Below are 14,703 nucleotides of genomic sequence, written 5' to 3' on the forward strand. Positions count from 1 at the left end.
AAGAAGTTAGACCGCAGGGAGACAAATAACCCTATTAAAAAATGGGGTTCAGAGCTAAACAAAGAATTCACAGCTGAGGAATGCCGAATGGCTGAGAAACACCTAAAGAAATGTTCAACATCTTTAGTCATAAGGGAAATGCAAATCAAAACAACCCTGAGATTTCACCTCACACCAGTGAGAATGGCTAAGATCAAAAACTCAGGTGACAGCAGATGCTGGAGAGGATGCGGAGAAAGAGCAACACTCCTCCATTGTTGGTGGGATTGCAGACTGGTACAACCATTCTGGAAATCAGTCTGGAGGTTCCTCAGAAAATTGGACATTGAACTGCCTGAGGATCCAGCCATCCCTCTCTTGGGCTTATACCCAAAAGATGCCCCAACATATAAAAAGGACTCGAGCTCCACTATGTTCATCGCAGCTTCATTTATAATAGCCAGAAGCTGGAAAGAACCCAGATGCCCTTCAACAGAGGAATGGATACAGAAAATGTGGTACATCTACACAATGGAATATTACTCAGCTATCAAAAACAACGACTTTATGAAATTCGTAGGCAAAGGGTTGGAACTGGAAAATATCATCCTGAATGAGCTAACCCAATCACAGAAAGACATACATGGTATGCACTCATTGATAAGTGGCTATTACCCCAAATGCTTGAATTACCCTAGATGCCTAGAACAAATGAAACTCAAGACGGATGATCAAAATCTGAATGCTTCACTCCTTCTTTAAAAGGGGAACAAGAATACCCTCGGCAGGGAAGAGAGAGGCAAAGATTAAAACAGAGACTGAAGGAACACCCATTCAGAGCCTGCCCCACAGGTGGCCCATACATATACAGCCACCCAATTAGACAAGATGGATGAAGCAAAGAAGTGCAGACTGAGAGGAGCTATATGTAGATCGCTCCTGAGAGACACAGCCAGAATACAGCAAATACAGAGGCGAATGCCAGCAGCAAACCACTGAACTGAGAATAGCACCCCCGTTGAAGGAATCAGAGAAAGAACTGGAAGAGCTTGAAGGGGCTCGAGACTCCATATGTACAACAATGCCAAGCAACCAGAGCTTCCAGGGACTAAGCCACTACATAAAGACTATACATGGACTGACCCTGGACTCTGACCTGATAGATAGCAATGAATATCCTAGTAAGAGCATCAGTGGAAGGGGAAGCCCTGGGTCCTGCTAAGACTGAACCCCCAGTGAACTAGACTGTTGCGGGGAGGGCGGCAATGGGGAGAGGGTTGGGAGGGGAACACCCATAAGGAAGGGGAGGGGAGAGGGGGATGTTTGCCCGGAAACCGGGAAAGGGAATAACACTCGAAATGTATATAAGAAATACTCCAGTTAATAAAAAAAAAAAAGAGTTGCCTTAGTCATGGTGTCTCATCACAGCAATTTAAATCTTAAGTAAGCTACATGCTACACTCTTAGAGAGATGCAAACTATCTGATGTACCCAGAAACAGAAATTCTCTTGGGAGCTCCAAGGACTAAATCAAGTTAAAACACTTTAGTTTTCAAGTGAGCTACTTAGTTTTCCCACATAGTCTCTATCACATTTATTATCACTTACTCTTGTACCCATTCTATGTCAATGGGAGCTGAAGGAAGCTTCAGAGCTCTGGCTCACTGATAATCCCTCTCTGCCAAAGATTGCTGAGTACCCATGTCACCTTGTCATATCTCCCTCACTCCAGTTTCTCAATCAGACCAGGCACACACTTCTCCATTTAGGAAAAATTAAAGACCTTAAGAAGGAAAGTAACTGTGTTGGCATAGTGACATAAGTAGCGCTGCAGCTATATGAAGGACAAAAATATGGTACCCGGGACAGCTTGGGTGGATCTTCCTAGCACATGCTGAGTGGCAAAAGTAATGGAACTTATAAAATCCCATTGGGTGACATTTCCTAATAAGAAAAAGATGATATATGTCCACCGCAGATAGAAGTCCAAAAATAGCCCAAAATAACAATTGCCCTCAAGTTCAATTTAATGATCCAATGAGTTTAAAGAGTATTTTCAGGAATATGAGTGAGAGATTACTTACAGGATCATGGATGACTCAATTAAAATTGGATATTTCTCTTTCTCTTTCTCTCTCTCTCTCTCTCTCTCTCTCTCTCTCTCTCTCACACACACACACACACACACACACACACACACACACACACACACACACACACACCCTCAAGTTGAGTGACAACTCTCAGAAGCAACATTCCTGGAGCTATCTGACTTGTAAGATCTGTACCATTAAGGAGTCTCCTTCAGAAAGCTAGGCTAGGTGAAAAGCCCTGTTCTTCAGTCTTCCCTCTGTAGCTATTGGTTACTGCATCTACACTACAACTTTAGGAGGAGGCCTGTAAATTTATTAGAATTTCCTAGGACTTGTTAGTTGCTTATTTCCTGATTTCCTCCACATGCTTCCTACATCCTGAGGGGAATCATTCAATTTGAAGAAAATTGCTGCATAACAAAGTCCTTCTCAACAGCATTCTAGAATGACAATACTATTCAAATGGAAAAGAGATTAGTGATTTTGAAGGTTCAGAAACAACGAAGGGGCTATGACAAATGACTAGGAAAGGAAATGTTTCCAATAATGGAACAGTTCAGTGCTTGATTACAAAGATGGTGGCACAGATATATACATTTGATAAAATTAGACTGCAAATGCCAGAACATATTCTTCTGATTTCTTTGCCTGCTTTCGATTCCATTACTCTTATTCATTCATAGAAGAGCTACTGGAGAAATTGGAGAATGTTAAGAGCCTCTCAATAGTTTCTTTTCAGCCTTCTAGCAACTAATTTTTTTCCAAATAAAACTTCAAGGAATAATGCATATTGAAATCACCACAAAAATGACCAGGGTACAGAAGATATTCTCCTTAAGTTCTCCCATTTCTGTACTCTATCACAATATCTCATTTCAGAGGGAAGGCACTGGTAGTCACTGGCTATCACTGATAGGAACCGACAGATAGTGACAGTAATAACTGACAGGCACAGCATGGACAGGCACTGGCCAGAACTACCAACATGGACGAGGACTTACAGGCACTGTCAACATGGAAAGGGACTGACAACACTGACAGCATCAGCAGGCACTGGCTGCCACTAACAGCATACAGGAGCTGAAAAGCACACTGCCAACACTGACATTGACAGGCATGCACTAAAAGGCATTTGCAGGCAACTGAAGAGCAATGACAGGTACTGACGGACACACTGACACGCATTGATGGACACTCACAGGCACTAATGGGCACTGAGGAACACTGATGGGCACTGATGGACACACTGACAGGCAGTGGCAAACACTGCTGGACACTCACAGACACTGTTGAGCATTAATGGACACTGAAATACACTGACAGTCACTCACAGGCACAACAGGTTCCAATTGGCATGAATAGGAACTGACAGGCACTGATGGCCACTGGGGGGCACTGATGGGAACTGATGGACACACTGACAGGCACTGATGGACACACTGACAGGCACTGACAGACACTCACAGGTACCAATGAGAGGTGATGGTCACTGATTTGTCACTGACAGGAACTGATTGTCACTAGCAGGCACTGATTGGCACTGACAGGCAATGATGGGCATTGATGAGCACTAACAGGTACTGGCATGCACTGAGAGGCACTGACATGTATGACAGATAGGTGTGGACATCCATTATGTCTCTCTTCATTGCCTCCATAAGAAAAGAAGGACAGGGAATCTCCTTCCCTTCCTTGTCCTCCATGATTCAACTTGATTCCTTTTTTTTTTTTTATTGGTTCTTCATTTTGTCCTAGAAATGAGTGAGACCGAAAAGGGAAAACCATCACTGACAGAGAAAACTCATAAATTCCATCTTAAACACATGGACTAATTTATATTCTGATCGCATTATTTGTATTGCCACAATAGTCATTTTGGGTTAGCTGAATATATTTCTAAGTAATATTGTAATGACTGCTCATATTTCTTCATAAGAAAGGAAGATTTTTAAATATTAGTGTGAAGAATATGGGAAAGTCCATATAACTATTATTTACTCTTTCAATTCCCTTTGATAGGTAACTTTAATTGGAAATATTGTGTCAAGAAAATTTTTCTTTTCGTTTACAATCCTTAAAACTTATGTTCATTGATTTCCAAAATATATATTATTCTCTTAAAAGAATAGGTGTAATATGATAGCTTTCTGTCTGTCTCCCTGCCACTACATGTTACTGTTACATGTGTTTGTGTGTGTATATATTTGTGTGTGTTTTGTGTATGTTTGTGTGTGTGTGTGTGTGTGTGTGTGTGTGTGTGAGTTTCCATGTGTTTGTGTTATCTGTTACCAGGTCAGTGACTTCTGTGAAGATATTTTCCTTAGTGACCTCTCCATCCTGTCTTGTCATTTCAGACAGTCTCTCACTGAACCTGAACCAGGAGTTTACTATTTCAGCCAGACTAGCAAGTGCTAGGAATCAGCCGGACTCCACTCTCCCAGTGCCAGAAGGGCCAATATATACCACTAGATTTGACATAGGTGATGTGAATGAATCTGGGCTCAAGGCCTCATGCGTAGGAAGCAATCAATTTCCCACTGAAAAATGTCCCAGGCCTGCTGGATGTTCTTTCTATACCATGTTTTTAGATTGTAGTTCTATCACTGAAGAACCTAGAAACTAATTTATAAGTTCATTAAGTAAGTCTTATTTTGAGATAAATAATATTTTTGAGTTATTTATTTTATTTCATTGTTGCATAAAGTAACTAAATCCTTACATTATACCTATGTTATATTTTTATCCCATCTCACTGATAATAAATGTGAAGGAGGGAATTCATAAGTAATTTACATTTAATTTCTTTGTACCTTAGTTAAACATTTTTCCACATTCATGTAACAAACTCTCTCTCTTTTAGACAATTTACTTGGCAGTTTTATTTTATTTTGTAAAACATATTTTTTAACAAAGAATGTGTTTTCTACATAATGTGCTAACATTGCCCAATACTTTCATGATAGATATTTTCATAATCTATTATGAATAATTTCTTATGTGTTTAGTATACTTAAATGCTAAAAATATGATTATCCATAGAGCGGTTTTCTGAACCTTTATTAAATTGAGTGAATAAACATAAGGGAAAGTCTTATATATTACTTACTAAAAACAAAAAAAGAAAAAATGAAATAACCTTCTGAAACCCAATACTCAAAAGTACACAGAATATCTAAGAGGACATTTCATTATGTATAACATTAACTTTAATTTATATTACTTGACATGCCATGAGCCATATTTCTTTCAGTGGCTCTGCTATTGCCAGATTTTAAATTAGGCCCCTTATGTAAGCTTATTAACCCTTTTAGAGTAGCAGTGCAGCAGTGAATACGGACACTACTTTTAGGAATGGCAGTCCAGATTTATTTGCTGATGGGGCAAGGCCTGGGCCAAGAAAAGCCACAAAGCACAAGGCTGAACAGGCAGTCTTTATTCCTCCTATGAGCACTCAAAAAACATTTACTCTCAGTTCATCTGTGGTAGGTAGTAGAACTTGATGGAAGAATCTCAACAGCAGGACACAAACCTGTGTTAGTTAAGGTTCCCAGATAACCAGAACCAGTACTGCTTTGGAAGTTAAGTAGGGGAAGAGATTTCTTATGATGAATTGGTTGACAAAACTAGAAATGTTGAGAGGCTTCATCATTTACTGTCTGAAAGAATGATCAGGAAAGCTGATAATTTGATTCAATTGGATTCTAAAGATATAAAAACTAAGAAGCCTGTGGTAAAAAGCTCTACTTCTTGTACTAGAAAATAAGACACAAGATGGCCCAAACTCACAGTGAGGAGGGGAAAGATGAATTCTTCATCACTCCTATTTTCATTCTATCCCACCTTCCATAGTTTGGATGATGCCCACCAACATGGAAGATATTTTTTTTCTTTTCTATTTTTTCTGAATCCACAGATCCAAATGCTAGTCTTGAGGCTATAGGTATACATCAGGGGGGCAGGGGAGTAGAGTATTGACCTATCAAGGCAGAGGCCATGAGATCAATGCTTATACTAATAATTGGTGTGGTGCTACGCACAGATCTATAATTCCAGCACTCCCAGTGAAGAAGCCAGAGGATGAGAAGCACAATTGGCAGAAAATTGACAGACTTGACCACTTCCTGGCCAACCTGATTTGCACACCTATCTCAAATCAACAACAAAATTGAGTGATACCAAATGGTACCCAAATCCCAGAACATATTCAAAGAAATAATGATTAAATTGTGTGTCCCTTGTCAATCAAGATGACAGGTGAAATTAACTTAGTCATCATGATCCCCAAGAGTGAAGAAGGAAAACTGGAGGCAGAAGGCTTGGCAGCACAGCTACTCTTTCAGGCGGATAAAATGAATGAAGTTGTGTCAATCATGTGTAGATTCTCCTGCTCCTTTTGTTTCCCTACTGTCTGTTGCACATACGTCATCAATTTCTCCATATCTGCATCAAGTTCTGCTATCTGAATTTATACCTAGTTCATCAAACTCACATTTCATAATTAATCCTGTACATAATTAATTAGACAATTAATTTCATATGGAGAATTGCTGGTGTGTGAATCTGCAGCAATGTGTGAGGCACAGTCACTGGTCGGGATGAGTTTTTCATCAGCATCTTAGTGTTAATCCTATCTCTGTGCTATTTTTCCAAGAACATCTAGATTTAAGTCTTCCCTGATCTTCATATCCTAGGGACTACTGATTAGAACCCAGTGATAGTTTAAGGAATAACATGTCTAAATGGTGTGACTCAAATATCTTCCTAATCCCACTTTGCCACCCCTGTTCACTCTAATATTAGTATACACCATTTCAGGTTAGATATTGATGACCTCAGTGTTTTCTAACTTGATATAGAAAAAAACTGAATTGATTGTCAAGTTTCAGTGCTACTAATTCAATGAAGATACCAAGAACAAAAGTGCTCTTCCAAGAAAAAGTTCATATTCTGTAAAGATAAAGCATTTCTAGATGAGAACAGGGGGATAGAACAGATTTGTGAGAAATACATTTGAAAGTGTACACAGGCAATGAATAACTTATGATAGCTACAGAACGAGCTAACCTTTATCTTCAGAAAGGAGTAATTACTCACATCTACATGGTGTTTGTAAGTTATCATTACTCACTCCTGAAAGCAAATGTGTAAATGTCATTGTGGGTCCCAACAGTCACGCACAATCACTCTACTTTTAATGGAATATGCTGATATCGTCAGTACTTTTGAAAAGATGCCATTTGTGCACACTGAAAGACTTGAATTATAAGGGGAAGATTAAAGAAAAGATGTATAATGTGTATTTAAAATACTGGTAGATATTGATTGAAAAGAAGAAATTAAGTGCTTCATTTAATATTTATTTTGGTAATAACAAAATAACCTGGAGTTAGTCACTGTTGACACCAAAAAAATAATCATTTGAATATGTGTGTGTGTGTGCGCACGCACACACCATACACACACACACACACACACACACACATATATATATATATATATATATATATATATATATATATATATATATAGAGAGAGAGAGAGAGAGAGAGAGAGAGAGAGCAGAGAACAGAGAGACCAAGAGACAGAGCAAGGCAAATAGTTATTTCATTTCAAGGAATTTGCTCAACTGGGGTATCTTAATATCAGTCCAGCAGGGTGGAAATTGTACCAACAGTTTATGATAGGGTTCTAAGTATAAAAGTACATCAATTTCTGTGTTGGTGTCTAGAATAAAATTTCTCTCTAATCTGGGGACTTTGATCTTTTCTTTTGGTCCTCAGTAGACATCCTGGGACTTAACATTAGGGAAGATTGTTTGTTTGGTATAGTTCTGTTGGTTTTACGTGTTTTCACAACAACACATAGACAGCACTTTATCTCATCACCTGCCATCCAGCTTAACCAAAGTAACATATTAAAACAAACCATCACATTCCTATTAACACATACTAGAAAGTTGATATTTAAAAATGGTAACATGATATGCAGGGCCACAGAGGAATTTAGGCTGGTAGAACAGAAGCAATAGACATATCAACAAACTTTAGGTTCCTTAAATCCTCAGGTTTACCACATTCTGGGAATTAACATGCCTGCAACCTTTGCACTTGCCCTGCTAAAGTGAATATTGGATTTCTTCTTCTCAATGTGTATCTATAACCTGAAGCCACAGATTTATAATACTGTGTGTGGATGGTAAACAAGCTCTTCCACAAACAAAATTTTAAAATATTATCTGTAACAGGCCAAATCATATTTAAATTCAATGATATTGTCTTCTAACTAAAAGGATCTCTCTCTCTCTCTCTCTCTCTCTCTCTCTCTCTCTCTCTCTCTCTCTCTCTCTGAGAGCACGCGCGTGTGTGCATGTGTATGTGTGTGTATGTGTGTGCGCATGCGCGCACACATGATTATGTTTGTCTGTGTGTCTGTCCCTGCATGTGTAAATGACTGCATGTCAGTAAAACAGCCATTACTCTAAGAGCAATTTATAGTGGAGCTAGAAAGTCAAGGCATGTGTCCATGGTACACAAAATCCAGAATTCTGCCACTCATAAAGGACTAGAGGACCTATCACCATATATCCCTTTCACAATCTAGCATGAAGCAGCTCATCTGAGTGATACACACACACCAAAAAGAGTAACAGATTCAATATCATTTCCAGTATTTCTGAGCACATTTGTTCTTTGCAGCCACATAAGGGCCACCTCTGGGAGCAGCAGGTCAGGTAATAGAATACACATACCATATAAACTGTTATGCTATGGTGAATGTTCATGACAGAACCAATACCCTAGAAATTGGGATGAAGGCCTGTGCCCTGTAGCAAGATGATCTCTTTTTACTCTGGATTGCTAAATAATAAACAGTTATTTATAAAGCATGGGGTTGGTATATGTTGTTAAATACAAAAGCTCAGTTTGTCACCTATTTTATTCATCTTTTAGGTTTTGAGAATAAATGTCAAATAGGGTGCCTTTCTGTTCTGTGTTTTGAACTATTGCATGCATCAGAGAAGAAAGATGAAATGAAAACAACTAACGTCAAATTAGAAAGCATTTTTCTTTATGTTTCTCCAAAGCAATAACTCATTCCTTTCTTCATTGTAAGTATAGTCATGTATTTCAGGGGGGTTGAAACATTAATTAATAATCACAATTCTCAGTTGTTGAAATATAATGGTACACATACATACACACAGGTAAACATTAAATAAAAAGGAAAATAAAATACATATGAAATAAAAGTGAATAAATCTTTTAAAAAGAGAGGGAGCAATTCCCTGTTGGGGGTGTGTGAAAAGGGGAGTGTGGAAGGGGGAACACCCATACGGGGGAGGGGAGGGAATGGGGGCTTATGGACAGGAAACTGGGAAAGGGAATAACATTGGAAATGTAAATAAAGAAATATATCTAATAAAAAATACAAAAAATAAATTAATTAATTAAAAGAGAAGGAGAGGCACTCAGTTTTTTCCTTCTTGTCAAACTTCATTGTCAGCTACTGGTCATCAAAGCAGGATTGTGATGGTTTCTACTTTATCTCTATGAATGTCACAGTATTTGTTCATACTTTTTTATTATTTATCTATTTTTACAATCTAGATTCTATTCTCCTCCCAGTCTACCCTCCACATCCTATACCACCTAGCCCCTTTTCCGTGAGGATGTCCCCACCCTACCCACCCCATGAGACCTCTCAACTTTCTGGAGCCTCTAGTCTCTTGAGGGTTAGGTGCATCTTCTCTGGCTGAATGCAGACCTGGGAGCCCTCTGATGTATATATGTTGAGGGCCTCATCTCAGCTGGTTTATGCTGCCTGGTTGGTGATCCAGTGTCTGGGAGATCTCAGGGGTCCAAGGTAATCGAGACTCTCGGTCCTCCTACAGGGTCACCCTCCTCCTCAGCTTCTTCTAGCTTTTCCTTAATTCAATGACAGGGGTCAGCATCTTCTATTCATTGGTTTGGTACACATTTCTGCATCTGACCCTTTCAGCTGCTTGTTGGGTCTTTTGTAGGGCAGTCATGATAGGTCCCTTTTTGTGAGTGCCCCATAGGCTTAGTAATGGTATCATGTCTTGAGGCCTCCACTTGAGCTAGACCCCACTTTGGGCCTGTTACTGCACCTTCATTTCCTCAGGTACTTCTCCATTTCCATCCCTGCATTTCTTTGAGACAGGAAGAATTATGGGTCAGAGTTTTGACTGTGGGATAACAACCCCATCCTTCACTTAATGCTTTGCCCTTCTGCTGGAGGTGGGCTCAACAAGTTCCCTCTCCCCACTGTAGAGCATTTCATCTAAGCCCGCCTTCAAGTACTGAGAGTCTCTCAGCTACCAGGTCTCTGATACACTCAGGGAGGTCCTCCCAACCTCCTTCCTCCTGAAGTCGCCTGTTTCTATTCTTTCTGCTGGCCCTCAGAGATTCAGTCTTTTTCCCCACCCACTACCAGCTAATGTGCCCATCTCTCCCACCCTATCCCCCATCTTTCCCCTGTCTCTTCCTTCCTCCCCCATTGTGGTTGCTTTCATCTCCTTCCCAAATGGGACTGAAGTGTCCTTACTTGGGCCCATCACTTTGTTGACCTTTTGAGTTCTGTGCACTGTAACTTGGATATTCTATACTTTTATCTATCTATCTATCTATCTATCTATCTATCTATCTATCTATTTATTTTTTGCTAATATCCACTTCTTAGTGAGAACATTTCAATACCAGGCATGTCCTTTTGGTCTGAGTTATCTCACTCAGGATATTTTCTTGTTCCATCCATTTCCCTGGAAAACTAAGGATATTCTGTTCTTAATAACTGAGTAGTATTCCTTTGTGCAAACGAACCACATTTTCTGTATCCATTCTTCAGTGATGGGATATCTGGGTGGTTTCCAGGTTTAGGCTATCAAATAATGTCATTATCAACATAGCAGATTGCATGTCCTTATAGCAAGGTGGGGTAACTTTCGAGAATAGTCCCACGAGTGGTATTACTGGGTTTTTAGGTAAGTATATTTCCAATTTTCTGAGGAACCTCCAAATTAATTTCCAGAGTTGTTGTACCAGTTTGCAATCCCACCAGCAATGGAGAAGTGTTCCTCTTTCTCCACATCCTCACCAACATGTGTTGTCACCCATGGTTTTGACCTTAGCCATTCTGACTGGTGTAAGGTGGAAACTCAGGGTCTTTTTGATTTACATTTCTCTGATCACTAACATTTCTTTCGGTGCCTCTCAGCCCTTCGAGATCTCTCTGTTGTGAATTCTTGGTTTAGTTCTATACACCATTTTTTGATTGGCTTGTATCATTTTTTTTCTTTTTTGGGGGGGTTAGCTTCCTAAGTTCCTTATATATTTTGGATATTAGCCTTTTATAAAATGTGGTGTTAGAGAAGATACTTTTCCCAATCTGTAGGTTACTAATTTGTATTATTGACTATGTCCTTTGCCCTACAGAAGCTTTCCAGTTTCATGAGGTCCCCTCTATCAGTTCTTGATCTTAGACCCTAAGCCATTGGAGTTCTGTTTAGGAAATTTCCCCCTGTGATAATGAGTTCAAGGATCTTTCCCATTTTCGCTTCTTTTAGATTCAGTGGATCTGGTTTTATGTTGAGGTCCTTGATACACTTGGACTTGAGTTCGTGCATGTTGGCAAATATGGGGCTATTTTCATTTTTCTATGTATAGACACCCAGTTAGACCAGCACCATTTATTGAAGATACTTTCTTTTTTCACTTGTATATTTTGGCTTCTTTGTCAAAGGTCAAGTGTACATAAATGTGTGGTTTTATTTCTGGGTCGTCAATTCTATTTCATTGATCAACATGTCTCTGTACCAATAACATGCAATTTTTATGACTATTGCTTTGTTGTAGAGCTTGAGGTCAGGAACGCTGATTCCCCTAGCCGTTCTTCTTTTTTTTTTTTTTTTTATTAACTTGAGTATATCTTATATACATTTCGAGTGTTATTCCCTTTCCCGGTTTCTGGGCAAACATCCCTCTCCCCCCTCCCCATCCTTATGGGTGTTCCCCTCCCAACCCTCCGCCCATTGCCGCCCTCCCCCCATAGTCTAGTTCACTGGGGGTTCAGTCTTAGCAGGACTCAGGGCTTCCCCTTCCACTGGTGCTCTTACTAGGATATTCATTGCTACCTATGGGGTCAGAGTCCAGGGTCAGTCCAGGTATAGTCTTTAGGTAGTGGCTTAGTACCTGGAAGCTCTGGTTGCTTGACATTGTTGTACTTTTGGGGTCTCGAGCCTCTTCAAGCTCTTCCAGTTCTTTCTCTGATTCCTTCAACGGGGGACCTATTCTCAGTTCAGTGGTTTGCTGCTGGCATTCGCCTCTGTATTTGCTGTATTCTGGCTGTGTCTCTCAGGAGCAATCTACATCCGGCTCCTGTCGGTCTGCACTTCTTTGCTTCATCCATCTTGTCTAATTGGGTGGCTCTATATGTATGGGCCACATGTGGGGCAGGCTCTGAATGGGTGTTCCTTCAGTCTCTGTTTTAATCTTTGCCTCTCCCTTCCCTGCCAAGGGTATTCTTTTTCCTCATTTAAAGAAGGAGTGAAGCATTCACATTTTGATCATCCGTCTTGAGTTTCGTTTGTTCTAGAGATCTAGGGTAATTCAAGCTTTTGGGCTAATAGCCACTTATCAATGAGTGCATACCATGTATGTCTTTCTGTGATTGGGTTAGCTCACTCAGGATGATATTTTCCAGTTCCAACCATTTGCCTACGAATTTCATAAAGTCGTTGTTTTTGATAGCTGAGTAATATTCCATTGTGTAGATGTAACACATTTTCTGTATCCATTCCTCTGTTGAAGGGCATCTGGGTTCTTTCCATTTTCTGGCTATTATAAATGAGGCTGCGATGAACATAGTGGAGCACGTGTCTCTTTTATATGTTGAGGCATCTTTTGGGTATATGCCCACGAGAGGTATAGCTGGATCCTCAGGCAGTTCAATGTCCAATTTTCTGAGGAACCTCCAGACTGATTTCCAGGATGGTTTTACCAGTCTGCAATCCCACCAACAATGGAGGAGTGTTCCTCTTTCTCCACATCCTTGCCAGCATCTGCTGTCACCTGAGTTTTTGATCTTACCCATTCTCACTGGTGTGAGGTGAAATCTCAGAGTTGTTTTGATTTGCATTTCCCTTATGACTAAAGATGTTGAACATTTCTTTAGGTGTTTCTCAGCCATTCGGCATTCCTCAGCTGTGAATTCTTTGTTTAGCTCTGAACCCCATTTTTAATAGGGTTATTTGTTTCCCTGCGGTCTAACTTCTTGAGTTCTTTGTATATTTTGGATATAAGGCCTCTATCTGTTGTAGGATTGGTAAAGATCTTTTCCCAATCTGTTGCCATTTTGTCCTAACCACAGTGTCATTTGCCTTACAGAAGCTTTGCAGTTTTATGAGATCCCATTTGTCGATTCTTGATCTTAGAGCGTAAGCCATTGGTGTTTAGTTCAGGAAATTTTTTCCAGTGTACATGTGTTCCTGATGCTTCCCTAGTTTTTCTTCTATTAGTTTGAGTGTGTCTGGTTTGATGTGGAAGTCCTTGATCCACTTGGACTTAAGCTTTGTACAGGGTGATAAGCGTGGATCGATCTGCATTCTTCTACATGTTGCCCTCCAGTTGAACCAGCACCATTCGCTGAAAATGCTATCTTTTTTCCATTGGATGGTTTTGGCTCCTTTGTCAAAAATCAAGTGACCATGGGTGTGTGCGTTCATTTCTGGGTCTTCAATTCTATTCCATTGGTCTATCTGTCTGTCTCTGTACCAATACCATGCAGTTTTTATCACTATTGCTCTGTAATACTGCTTGAGTTCAGGGATAGTGATTCCCCCTGAAGTCCTTTTATTGTTGAGGATAGCTTTAGCTATCCTGGGTTTTTTGTTATTCCAGATGAATTTGCAAATTGTTCTGTCTAACTCTTTGAAGAATTGGATTGGTATTTTGATGGGGATTGCAGTGAATCTGTAGATTGCTTTTGGTAAAATGGCCATTTTTACTATATTAATCCTGCCAATCCATGAGCATGGGAGATCTTTCCATCTTCTGAGGTCTTCTAGTATTTCTTTCCTCAGTGTCTTGAAGTTCTTATTGTACAGATCTTTTACTTGCTTGGTTAAAGTCACACCGAGGTACTTTAAATTATTTGGGTCTATTATGAAGGGTGTCGTTTCCCTAACTTCTTTCTCGGCTTGTTTCTCTTTTGTATAGAGGAAGGCAACTGATTTATTTGAGTTAATTTTATACCCAGCCACTTTGCTGAAGTTGTTTATCAGCTTTAGTAGTTCTCTGGTGGAACTTTTGTGATCACTTAAATATACTATCATGTCATCTGCAAATAGTGATATTTTGACCTCTTCTTTTCCGATCTGTATCCCCTTGATCTCCTTTTGTTATCTGATTGCTCTGGCTAGAACTTCAAGAACTATATTGAATAAGTAGGGAGAGAGTGGGCAGCCTTGTCTAGTCCCTGATTTTAGTGGGATTGCTTCAAGTTTCTCTCCATTTAGTTTAATGTTAGCAACTGGTTTGCTGTATATGGCTTTTACTATGTTTAGGTATGGGCCTTGAATTCCTATTCTTTCCAGGACTTTTATCATGAAGGGGTG

Source organism: Rattus norvegicus, chromosome 13 (assembly GCF_036323735.1).
Source record: "Rattus norvegicus strain BN/NHsdMcwi chromosome 13, GRCr8, whole genome shotgun sequence".
Classification (NCBI taxonomy): domain Eukaryota; kingdom Metazoa; phylum Chordata; class Mammalia; order Rodentia; family Muridae; genus Rattus; species Rattus norvegicus.